The following is a 12,251-nucleotide window of genomic DNA, read 5'->3' on the forward strand; positions in this document are numbered from 1 at the left end:
CCAACTTTTTTAGTTAAATTATTTTTTTTAATCAATGTGGTTTTCAAACGGCATACCAGCTGAGACAAACTCCAAAACTTATAAATGTGCAGCTGTTAGATTCTAAAAAGCAGCTCTAAATATTAAAACAGGTTCTACAAACACATTTTATAATGCAGGAAATGCTAAGCCTATGATTTCGCCCATGAATTCATTAAGAAATTAAGATTTCATAAGTCCTTACTTTCAAGTTTCACTTGTAGGATCGTTCTTTTAAGGATTTGAAAATAGGTTTAACACATGGAAGTGGCAGCATCATGTTGTGTTAGTGTTTTGCTGCAGGAGGGGCTGGTGCACTTCACAAAATAGAGAGCAATTATTAGGCAACAGAACATCAAGAGGAAATACTGAAAGGAAAGTCTGAAGGCATCTGATTGAAAGTTAAAGCTTGTGCACAAATAAGTCAAACCAAGTGAACCTAAACTTGAAATCTAATTAGTTGCAAAGTGGCTTAAAGGCAACAGAGTCAACATTTTAAAGAGGCCAACACAAAGACTTGATCTCAGACTCATGGAAAATGTGTGTAGTCAACAAACCCGACTCAGTTACAGCGGTTTTATCAAGAGGAAAGGGCAAAAATTCCAGCTGTGCAAAGCTTGTAGAAAGATTCAGAAAGTACCTGAGCAGGTCATGCAGTTTAGATTAGAAATTCTCATAATAAAGCGTAAATATTCTAAATTTGAAGAATGTTAAAGTATTTCTACCTAAAGTAGAGAAGGTTTGATTCGATTTGATGGCAGTGAGAAATAAAAAAAAGGCACGCTACATTTTCTATACATTTATATGAAAACCTGGATCTAAACGTTGTTAAGGTTAAGATATTCTGCAGCAGCACAGCTCCGTGTCTAGCATCGTCCGTCACATTACAAATATGAGAGGAATGTGTTAGGAGTACAAACTGTACACGTTTGAGGCCATAGCTCACCTTAGAGAACTCGAAGGCCCCGAGGCCTTTCTCTCGTTTCCCTCTCTCTGCCTCTGTGTGTGTGAATCTTGTGGTCATAACTCATCATTTAGCAACAGAATCAACATTTCTGCCAAACCCCTATAATTAGATAAGAATTACAAAACATACTAGAGTTAGTTTAGGTTTTTAACTGAACTGAGTATCCGGTAATTTACGAAGTTTCGCAAACGGTGTCTGGACGCTGCGTTTACGTCTAACCCCCGTTCCAGTGGGCTTGTTCCAGCCGACAGATGACAGCTCACTCACCGCGGCGCGATTTTCCAATCCTGCGATGATAAAATAATTTGTCAGTGTCAAACAATGTTTGGTCTAATAGAACTCACCTTCACCGGGCTTTGTGGACAAACAGAGGAGAAGCTGTAATTGTAGATTTGCTGTGTGTGTTTACCAGAGAGTAGACTCCAAAAAGAGGAGCGAGATAGTGGTGGTGGTGGGGGGGTGGTGGAAGTGGGAGTGGGAGGGTGATACTCACAGGGAAGCTTTGTGAAGAGTGTGAGCTCTGGAACTGTGATCCTCAAGGGCGAAGCAGCGGAAAACAAAAGCGCACTACAGTCGTGGCCTACATTCACGTTGCGGGTGCTTTCAACGCCAACAGAGCTTATTTTCATACGCCATTAATTGCCTGAATAGATTGCCTGTTGAATTCTTAATATGCTATAAATTTCATGTTTGTTTTTGCCCGAGTTGACAGGCACATTGTGTCAGGCCTTGCCCTGTAATCAGCACTGGCCTTGGAAAAAACTCATTTAGAAAGAAAACCAAACAAACAACAAAAAAAAAGCTTTTTTGTCTTTTTCTCTTCAACTTTACGCTCCCGTGGGCCTTTGTGACCAGGTTTGTGCCTCCGACTCATTCCTCCGACTACAGATCGGCCCCCTTTGGATCCGCGGTGGCCTTGTGTTTCGCGCGCATTAGGCGGACTCTTTGTGCTCATCTTCCCTATTCAAAACGTGGGCGTGAAAACTGGAGAGGGTCACCAGGCGACGTGCGGCATTGCCAAACAGATTATCCTCCGGCGTGGTGAGGAGTTGGACAGCGGTTAAGGGACATTTCTGGCGGGTTTTTGTCTGCCTCAAAGTGCAGAATCATTCACTCCGGGGCTTTTACCTGTAGGAGTCAAACCCCTGCTTCCAATCCATTTTAATGCATAACCAGCAGGGCTTTCCTTTCCAGCTTAATTCGTACACGGGGACTTTGCATGTTTAAAGCTCTATGCAAATATTATTGGATTTTCCAAGGATTTGGGCGGATTTCCTGCCATGGATTTTCCTTTACAAATGTCTTTAGAAAATAAAGTGAACCTATTTTATTTAAATTCGGTTTAAGGAGGCAAACAAATATTTAGATGCTAAAAATACTGAAGGATCTTCTGAAGTGGGAAGAATCTAACTTCGGAATGTTTTTGTGCGTGCGACTGCGTTTACTTTCCCACTAATCTTTTTGATGGGAAATTTACTTTTTGCTCAGTAAATTCACAGCTTGATCAGCATCAGTGAATTGACTCAGAGGTAGCAGAATTCTATAGACGTAAAGAAGAAAGAGAAAAGACGAAAAAAGGATTGGCGCCATGCATCTCCGTAATGATCTTCTGCATTGTTTTTTTTTTTTTGCACAACCTTGACAGATAGTATATGAACCCAGCCTTGAAAGGAAGCCCTGACAACATCACATCCTTGAGCAAACCAAAAGGCTGTCCGGAATAATGGGCTGCTGTTGCAGTCGTGTCATCCGAGAGGGGAGTCGTATTCAGGAATATGATGAGGTTCAGGGAGTGGAGGGAGTAGAGCAGGGGGGGACTTGGTTTGTTTGGACATGGCCGTGGCGACGCCGCACCATCTCCTGTAGCCATGGAAAAATGACACTGAGAAGCGCACAAGAAAAAAAAAGATAGAAGAAGACTCTCAAAGGTGGCCCAGATGAGTGATAAAAACTTCGAAGAAACCTCGCTTGTGTATACCGTGCTCCTAATTGCAAAAAAAAAAAAAAAGCCACCCCCAACGGCGCAACAAAGACTATAATCAGATGAGTGGAATTCGAGCAGCACATGTTTTTCATTAGTTGTAAATGTGCTCTCCTTCTGTGTTGCCATATTTAACTGGGCAGACTTTTTAAATTTTGCCACACAAAATGCTTCCATTTTTTGTATTCGGGACAACAAAGCCCTCCACCAAAGTTAGGCGCAAGTTTTAGCCCATTGCCTCACACCCCGAACCCCTCTAAACCCCCGGCGTCCTTCGTTTCTATCATAGTTTTGTCTGTTGGTAGCTTTTCTGGCTGGGAGTGGGGTAGGCCCCGGCCTCAAGCTGAAGGCTTGATTACAGTCCTGGCAAGAGAACAGAAAGCTGAGGGGCAGGAGAGAGATGGAGCAAGATGGTGAAGGTTGGGGTGGGGGTGCTGGAGGGACCTCAGGGCCTAACTGAAAGCAGCTGTGGAGTGAGCTGGGGTGAAGGTCCTGTTTGCTCTTAAAGGGCTATAATGTTCGCTGACCTCAGCAGAGCTACAGTACACACAAGCTGTGAATGGGATCATTTAACCTTACATGCCGTTTTTCTCTAAGAACAGGTTACTTTTTTTGTTTCACAGCTAAAGTACTGACCGTAAAACCGTTGACTATTGTGTCTATAACTCTACGTCCAAGGAAGAGCCAAGACTGGGAAGCACTTTGAGAATTTCAATTAAGTAAATAATTTGCATGAAAAACTGTCAGAAAAAAAAAAACAGTATTATGTAAAATTGACTTTTTGGAGTTTATATGATGTTATTCCTTCATCAAAACCATACCTGAAGTGTTGCTTTGATTCTTTCATGCATGTTTGAGAAACCCTTAAATCTTCATGACAATCATCCAGCAGTGAGAAACGCCTGGGTATACCTACCTCCGCCTTTAAGGATGAAGCTCTTCCTTGGCGCTGGAGTTTCCAAGTTTCACCAAGCAACTCAGTTGTTTGACAATTCAGCTCCTTCAAACCTGCCCACGGTAATTAGCAAACACCTGGGGGAACTGTGCAAATAAGTCACGTTTGATATATACAGATTTATTATAACAACTAAAGGTGACATAGCTACTAGACTGTGCTATAAAATGACACTATGTTGCTGGAAACACAATACCGCCTCTTTAAGAACAACATTGTTGGAAACAACAAAAAAATCTCACCTAAACAGTACCTGTCTGACAACATCAAGTTCCATACAAGATCTCAAAAACTTATCGCTTTAAGAAGAAATTAGAAACAAAGTCAAGAATAGCTAACAGTTTGGAACAGATTACAAAGCTATTTCTGCAATTGTGGGAATCCAGCAAACCACAAATGCAGAAAACACAGAATAAGGGTGAACCTTCCAGGTGTGGATGGCCAACCATGACCCACATCGACAACTGATCCAGGAGGTTACATAAGAGGGACAAGCAGGGACGGCTGGTATAAATGGGCTAGTAGGGCTAAGCCCTCCCTGACATTTACAATAAAGTTGTTCAAATAAACAACTAAAAATTAAATACCTAAAAATAAATACATTTTAGAAATAATGTATCACATTTTCTGAAATTTTCAACAAACGTGGTGTCAAACCGCCTGGGGAAAATCCCGGGGTCTTTCTGAAGGGCTAACGTCTGACAGCCCCATTCAGTGTTACTGTCTGTCGCGGCTCAGAATGATTGACAGTAACACTGCCCCCTAGGTTTGCGGCTCATTGGGGCTCATTTTGGTCAGCCCAGGACCAGTCCTCTGCCACAGGATTCATCCAATTTGGATGGACTTTCCTCGAGCAGGAGTGTGTGTGGGAGTGGTTTGGCGTATACTGAGTAGGTGTGATGGCGAGCAATATTAGTATAAACGAGTTGGATTATTTAACCTTTTTGCATCCCAGAAAAGTCGTCAGACTGAGCTTCTCTTTAAATAAGGTAGGCCTCATTTAAAAACATATTGTATCTTGTTTCATTTTATCAGTGTGATTGTATGGAAGCGCATTGCTATCACAAAGGAAAAAAAATTCCGAACACTATCACGTTATAACGTGTTGTTAAGATAACTATCACGTTTAAACAAGATACGTATCACGTTATAACGTGATACCGCTCAGAATTTTATATATATACAGTACAGACCAAAAGTTTGGACACACCTTTTAATTCAATGAGTTTCCTTTATTTTCATGACTATTGACATTGTAGATTCACACTGAAGGCATCAAAACTATGAATAACACATGTGGAAATATGCACTAAACAAAAAAGTGTAAAACAACTGAAAATACCCCTGATATTCTAGTTTCTTCAAAGTAACAACCTTTTGCTGTGATTACTGCTTTGCACACACTCTGCATTTTCTTGATGAGCTTCAAGAGGTAGTCACCTGAAATGGTTTTCACTTCATAGGTGTGCCCTGTCAGGTTAATAAGTGGGATTTCTTGCCTTATAAATAGTCATGAAAATAAAGAAAACCCATTAAATTAGAAAGGTGTGTCCAAACTTTTGGTCTGTACTGTGTATATATATATATATATATATATATATATATATATATATATATATATACATACACAGTACAGACCAAAAGTTTGGACACAAACTTGTATGTATATATATATACTGTGTATGTATATATATATATATATATATATACATACATACACAGTACAGACCAAAAGTTTGGACACACAGTTGTGTCCAAACTTTTGGTCTGTACTGTATATATATATATATATATATATATATATATATATATATATATATATATATATAGACACACACACACACACACTAGCCCACCCTTAAAATATCACCACCAGCCGCCACTGGGGACAAGCAATGTTAAGAATACTGCAAGTCTCACCTGCCCCTGTTAATGTCAATGCTTATAATTCAACAATAAAGAGGATAGGCAAAAATGGCAGGCATGGGAGAATCTCTATCAAAAGCAACGCAATTGCTCCTTTTCACATTCGCAAAACACTTTTGGGAAAATATTCTGTACCGGGAGGAATCAAAAAACTTTTTGGAAGGCGCTCATCCTGTTACATAAAGTGTTAAATTAATGCAGTAAAAAAACACCATACTGTGAATCACAAATGGAGGTTGCTTGCTGTTTCAGGACAACTTCCCTTAGTTGACTGGACCATGAATACTGCTATGAAGGAGAATCTCTGGCTATCAGTTCTTGACCTTAAGCTTAAACATACTTGGATCATATAGCAGGATATTGATAAGGAGCACACATCTAACCTCTGAATGACTCAAAAAACATGAGGTCTTTAATTGCGATGCTGCAGTATTGATTATTTAGGATTCTCTTGCTCAAAATCCTTCTGTTGTAACTAAATGAATTCTGAAAATTTTGTAATTGCGGTGTTTCCATTAAATACCAAATGCTGTTAAAATCACACATGAATAAATTTGTTGATGAGCCATTTAAAAAAAATGCTACGTCATCATCCTCTGACCATCTTCTTTCGCCTTTGACTTTGCCGCCATTGATAACATCCAGTTGTTGATCACGCGACTCGTGTGATGAGCAGTTTTGCGAAATACACTAATTTTGATACAGCCACAAAACCACCTCAAAACTTTTTATCTAAAGATGTGGGGGTTTTTCTTGAAACTGTTCCAGTTTCCCTTGAGTGAATTTGTTTCCGTAATATCAATTTTTTAAAGTAAATGGAAAAGCAGCTATTCTTATCTCTTATCTCATCTCAAACGCCAACTCTGCCATCAAGGGTAAAACAAGTTGTTAGATTTGGGAAGCAATTATTTTTTTCAAATGGGATAATTTAGGTTTGTTTCGCTACCTTTCTCCCAATGAGTGAAATCATCATTTGAAAACTTTTGTTGTTGATTTTGCTCAGGTTGTCTATGTCTCATACTTTTCAAGTGTCACAAATAGGTAAAAACAGAAGAAATCTTTGAAGGTACAAATAATCAATAATAATCATGTAAAAAGGGGTTTGACAATGGCAACAAATGTTTTCCCTTTGTTGTGGCTCCCTGCACATCTATTCATGGGCTTTTTTTTTTTTTAACAATACAAATGTTGATTGAGTTTAGCAAAACCTCCAATGATGTCTGGTAGGTAATGAATGGGTTGGTATGAGAAGGAAAGGGAGCTGACCATGCTGAAAGAGTGATGATGTACAGAATTCAGTGTGCTTGGAGACTGAAGCTGAACAGCAGAGCTATTTAAGCTGACATGCATTAATGCATTTCTGTACATCACACATTTTTTATGCTAATGTTGCTTGGATAACAAAACAGATTTTTTACCACAACACAACCACACATACAGCACGGACCTCTGTAGACTGCTGTATGTTTGGTTTTGACCAAGTACACAGCAGTGTTGTACTCAAGACCACCTAACCCGAGACCAAGACAAGACCAAGACCGGGGGAAGTCGAGACCGAGTCAAGACCAAGACCAGCGCCCCGCTCTACATGACACAATAAAATGTGAAATATGATCAAAATATGCCACTATAAGGCATCAAGAGAGGTGACAGGTCTTTGATATCGTACTTCTAAACAAAAATGTTACTTTAATATTTAGTCCAGTTTATCTGGACAAGATAAACTCAATTTTATGTCAATATATCCTTTAAAACATTTATAATGGCAGAAAAAAAGCCCGTTTCTCGTGTGTAGACAAAAATCTAAAATTAAATTCGATTCTAAGCAGTGAATAATATCATCCGCTACTGCTTACGCATATTTTAATGTTGCAGCGCATCCCTGATTATTCTCCATATTACCTCCGTGTTCCCAATCCTGATTCCAGCCCTGTGTTTCTTGGCTTGAAGTCCTCGCCAATTTGCTTTGTTTGTCTCTGGACAGTGTAATCTGATTGGCCGAAGAAGAGATTGCTTCCCTAATTGCAGGAAACAGACACAGTGAGAATGTGGCCAAATGCTCCCAGCAGGTGACGGTATCATCACAGGATACCTCCTGCGACAGCTGAGAAAACTCCTACAGAGGAGAGAGCCCAGGGAGCATTTCACAGCTCTAAAGGCGTTTTAACAGAGCCTGTTGTCAATGTCAGAAAAGACTGAAAAATTTGTTTAAAGTAATATATATTCTTCTTTTGCTTTCTTTAGAACCTCTAAAGGGGGACTGGGCTCAAAATTGATCTTGTATTACATTTATCATATTGCTTCCTTTACAGATTACAAGCTCTGAATGTGTGCAATATAATAACACGTTTGTTGTTGATATTAAAAGTTTACATCCAACATGGAAAAAGTCCATGTTTGCTTCATTTTCCAACTTGGGCTCCATTTCCCAATTAGTAAAATCACCTAATTAGTAAAAATTAGGCAACCTCCACAGGCAGTTACTATTTTATTTAAGGATATTAACACAAACGGAGCTAAAGATAAAGTGCATGTCACACTTTTCAGATTTGTATTTGTATTGAAAACAATAATTTTTGTGTCGCTTTATGATTATGCACTACTTTGTTTTGTTCTGTCACATTGAATCCCCCCAAATTTACATTGTGAATTATAGGGTTGAAGAGGTTTGACCACTTCCAAAATAGTTAAAAATAACAGGGTGAGGGGTAAAAAATCTTTTACATAGTAAAGTCAATATTTGTGGATTCACTTTTAAAATTTCTCTGTGACACAAATAGGCACAAAACTGCCTATTTGTGAATTTTTTTTTTTTAGTAGCGCATATGTAAAACACATAAAATTGGGCGCCGTTCATTTTTCTTGATGCTAATTTGATGGCCAATGTCCAGAGTGTGGATGTTAACTTCTTCAGTGCTAAGATGATTTCCAATGTGCGAAGTAATTCATAGTTGGTGTTTCCAGACCGAAAGGAGCGCCAACGAACAAGAAAAATTTGCAGTACTGTAATTCCACCATATTTTGCGCTATATGATATATTCCAACGGTTATCAGGTTATTATGGTAATTTCACCCCTGCCGTAGCAGGGAACGAAATTATTCTGAGGGGCACTCTTTTAATAGACGGTAACTTGCAAAAATAATTAGCTAGATATTGAAAGTTCTTGTTATGGTTAAATTAGCAAATATAATTTCCTCAAAGGACATTTAAAGAACTGTTCAATTAAAATAAGCTAAAATATCCAGGCGGACATTTGAAACTTAGGTCATAAAGGGTTAAACATTTTGTAAAGGGGGTTTCAAGTGATCACAGACTTGTGACTTCAAAGGGGGTTCAAAGAGGAGTTTGCAGTATTCAGCGTGATTTGTATCCATAGTTTTATATTAGGTACATAAACTTTAAAGAATCCTCCTTTGATAGTGGATTAAAAAAAAGGTTAAAAGAAATATCTTACTTTTTTAGTTTTTTTAATAATATTTTACAGGGTATCTAAAAGTGAATCTCAAGATTTTCTTAATTTTCAAACGCTTTGCCAACTAACTTGTGTTTTCTGAGCTGAAGTTAGCATGTGACTTGTCACCAGTTTAAAAAGCTATTTTACTCTTAAACCTGAAATTCAGTTTTGTGTTTTCCAATGCAATGTGTGAACCACCGTGTAGGAGTTTAGCAGCTAGATGGTTAATGGACAGTATTAGGTCTTTGAATAGAAAAAGGAGAGTCTATGGCATGTCCAAAAAATCTAAAATGTATCCCAACCAAAGCAAGCATTTTTAATCAAACGAAATAAAGGTGTTTGCTCCTTATATCTCCTCACTTACCTAACTTTTTTTAGGTTCAGCTAAAGTGTCACCTGATAAAATGGGGCTTTTTTTTACCCACCAATGAAGACTTTGATGGCAGGAAGCAGACCAAGCTTTTGTTTTTACAGGAAACCTGCACATATGCATGTGCACATAGCACTCAATGGGCAATTTCAACAATGTGGAAACTCCTAATTGACGCACAAAGCTATGTAAATGTTGTGTTAACATTAACAAAGCCAATATTAATTTACCTTGATGGACTTCTTTGTGCAATCCAAATCTAGTTAATTAATTCGTTCGAGGCGAGCATAATTGACACTAGCAATGGCCGAACATGAAAATTAAATTGATAGCCTTTGTTAATGCACTACTAATCATATTGCTTTTTTTCTTCACTAGGACTGAATGTGCATTCATTTTTATGACATTAAAAATAGAATGCATCTGGAATTAAACCACCACACCTGAAAAATAGCCAGGGCATTTTCCCATTAAAAGTGACGCGGCGTGGTCTTTTCATGAAGTTTTCATGAATTCAAAACAGATGGAAAAGGAGACAAACGATGATGAGCTGGAAGTGTTGCCAGAATGATAATATATTCAAAATAAAGGCAGCGAGAGAGATAGGAAGACAGAGAGAAAGAGCTCCCTAATGGCGATGTTCAGGAGGAGAGCTTTGCAGGGAACTACGGCGGAGCTGACTTGGGCAAAGGATTTACTAGCCAGAAACTCCCACTCTTTTCCTCACTATCTGAGAGGGGGTGGTTCCTTACACAGACTACACACATTGTGTCCCAGTATAGCTTTCTCACACACTCCCACAAACCGTCTGTTAGCATTTAAGACAGGGGGCTCCAGAGAGGATCTAGATTTGGGAAGCGACTAGATCTGAGCTGGCAGTGAAGATCAAAAATAAACAAGCAACCAGAACCTGATCTGAATCGCAACTTTGAGTGGGGAAGATTTATTAAAGGGGCTGTATTACGTAAAGTCGACTTTTTTGAGCTTTACGTCTTATTACGTTATTCCCTCGTCAAAAATATACCCAAGGTTTTGCCTTGATTTTTTTCATGCATTCTTGAGAAATCCTTAAATCTCTCCATGGCAACCATTCAGCTGTGCAAAACGCCTGGGTGCACCTAGCCCCGCCTTCAAGACGCAGCTCCTCCTCTGAGCTGCAGTTTCCAAGCTTCCGCGACTTCCCCACTCAGCTCCTTCAGACTAGCCAACACCAATTATCAAACCACCTGGTGGGACTGCACTGTCAGCTGAGCTCACTGGAGCTACTTCTCAGTGAAACGCTGGTAGAAACGTTGTTAAAGGGTTAACAGAGGAGCGATGTTGTGATGACTTCTTGAAGGCGGAGTTTTGAAAAAAGCTGATTTTAAAGCAATAGAGGCCCAGTTTCAAGACAATAAATTAAAGCAAAATCTCTTTTTAGTCATTTAATACATATAGCACTTTTTCAACAACTGAAGTTACTTGATTGTGCTGTAAAATGTCATGCCTGGAAAACAGGCATGACATGCCTGTTTTCCAGGCATGTCATGCCTGGAAAGGGGAGATATCATCAAACCGTCACTGTAAGGGGAGATATCATCAAACCGTAAGGGGAGATATCATCAAACCGTACCATGTAAATATTTCTAGATTTGACCAACGACTTGAGTTTGGATTAAAGTGACAAGAGGCCATCCTCTAAGCGGCAGAGGTCGAGGATCTGCCCCTGCAGGAACGTGCATTTCGCGGTTCAAGAGCCTTTTGTTTTGGAACGGGACTCTAATGCGAAGATCACATGTTGTTGTTGTTTGAAAATTTTGAAATGCATTCTTAAGTATCCCTCTTGAATGTGAATCATCTCATTACCAGGCATTCTCACACTGAGATAATGTGAAGCATAATGTGTTTTATATCATCATGGTATGAAACAGGGCCAGCAGTGCACTGTGTAAAAATCCCCTTCAGTGGCATTATTTTGGTCGTCACAAGCATAAATTTGGATGTGAGAAACATCAAAGCCCCCATATAAATGCCTTTCTCTTCATGTTGTCAGCCTATCTTTGAATCACTCCCCCTCCCCCCTAGGGCCATGGTTATTTACATTTTCAAATCTGCATTTTTCATATAGATCTGTCTGCCTCTGATTTTAATATCAGTGATGTTTCCCACGACACCTTTTGTTTTATTATGCATTATGAATTTCTTCCCCTCTCACTCCTCCCTTTTCTCTCTTTCCCTCTCTCTGTCTCGCCTCCATCTTTTTCTAATCCCTATCCCCCACACTAGGCTTATGAGTCCCAGTGTTTTATCATGGGGAGAGAGATTTATCATTTCAATCTCATTTCAATAAATAAAATAATCTCTCTTCTCCTGTACGTGACAGCAGCTAATAGTATTTTGTTATCGTGGAGTGAAACTTTGGAGACTTGGCGCTCTGGCTGGAATGCTTTGCAGATCTGCAGTACAGTTGTACTGCCTGCATTGTGAGGCATACTTAGCACGCTAAATGTATTTAAAGCAATGGTTTGGATTTGTTTTTTTTTGTGTCAAGTAAAAATATGTCGTAAGTTTTGTGGAAAAGTGTGATGTAAGGTTCAAAA

The sequence above is a fragment of the Xiphophorus hellerii genome, chromosome 15 (genome assembly GCF_003331165.1).
Source record: "Xiphophorus hellerii strain 12219 chromosome 15, Xiphophorus_hellerii-4.1, whole genome shotgun sequence".
In the NCBI taxonomy this organism is placed as follows: Eukaryota; Metazoa; Chordata; class Actinopteri; order Cyprinodontiformes; family Poeciliidae; genus Xiphophorus; species Xiphophorus hellerii.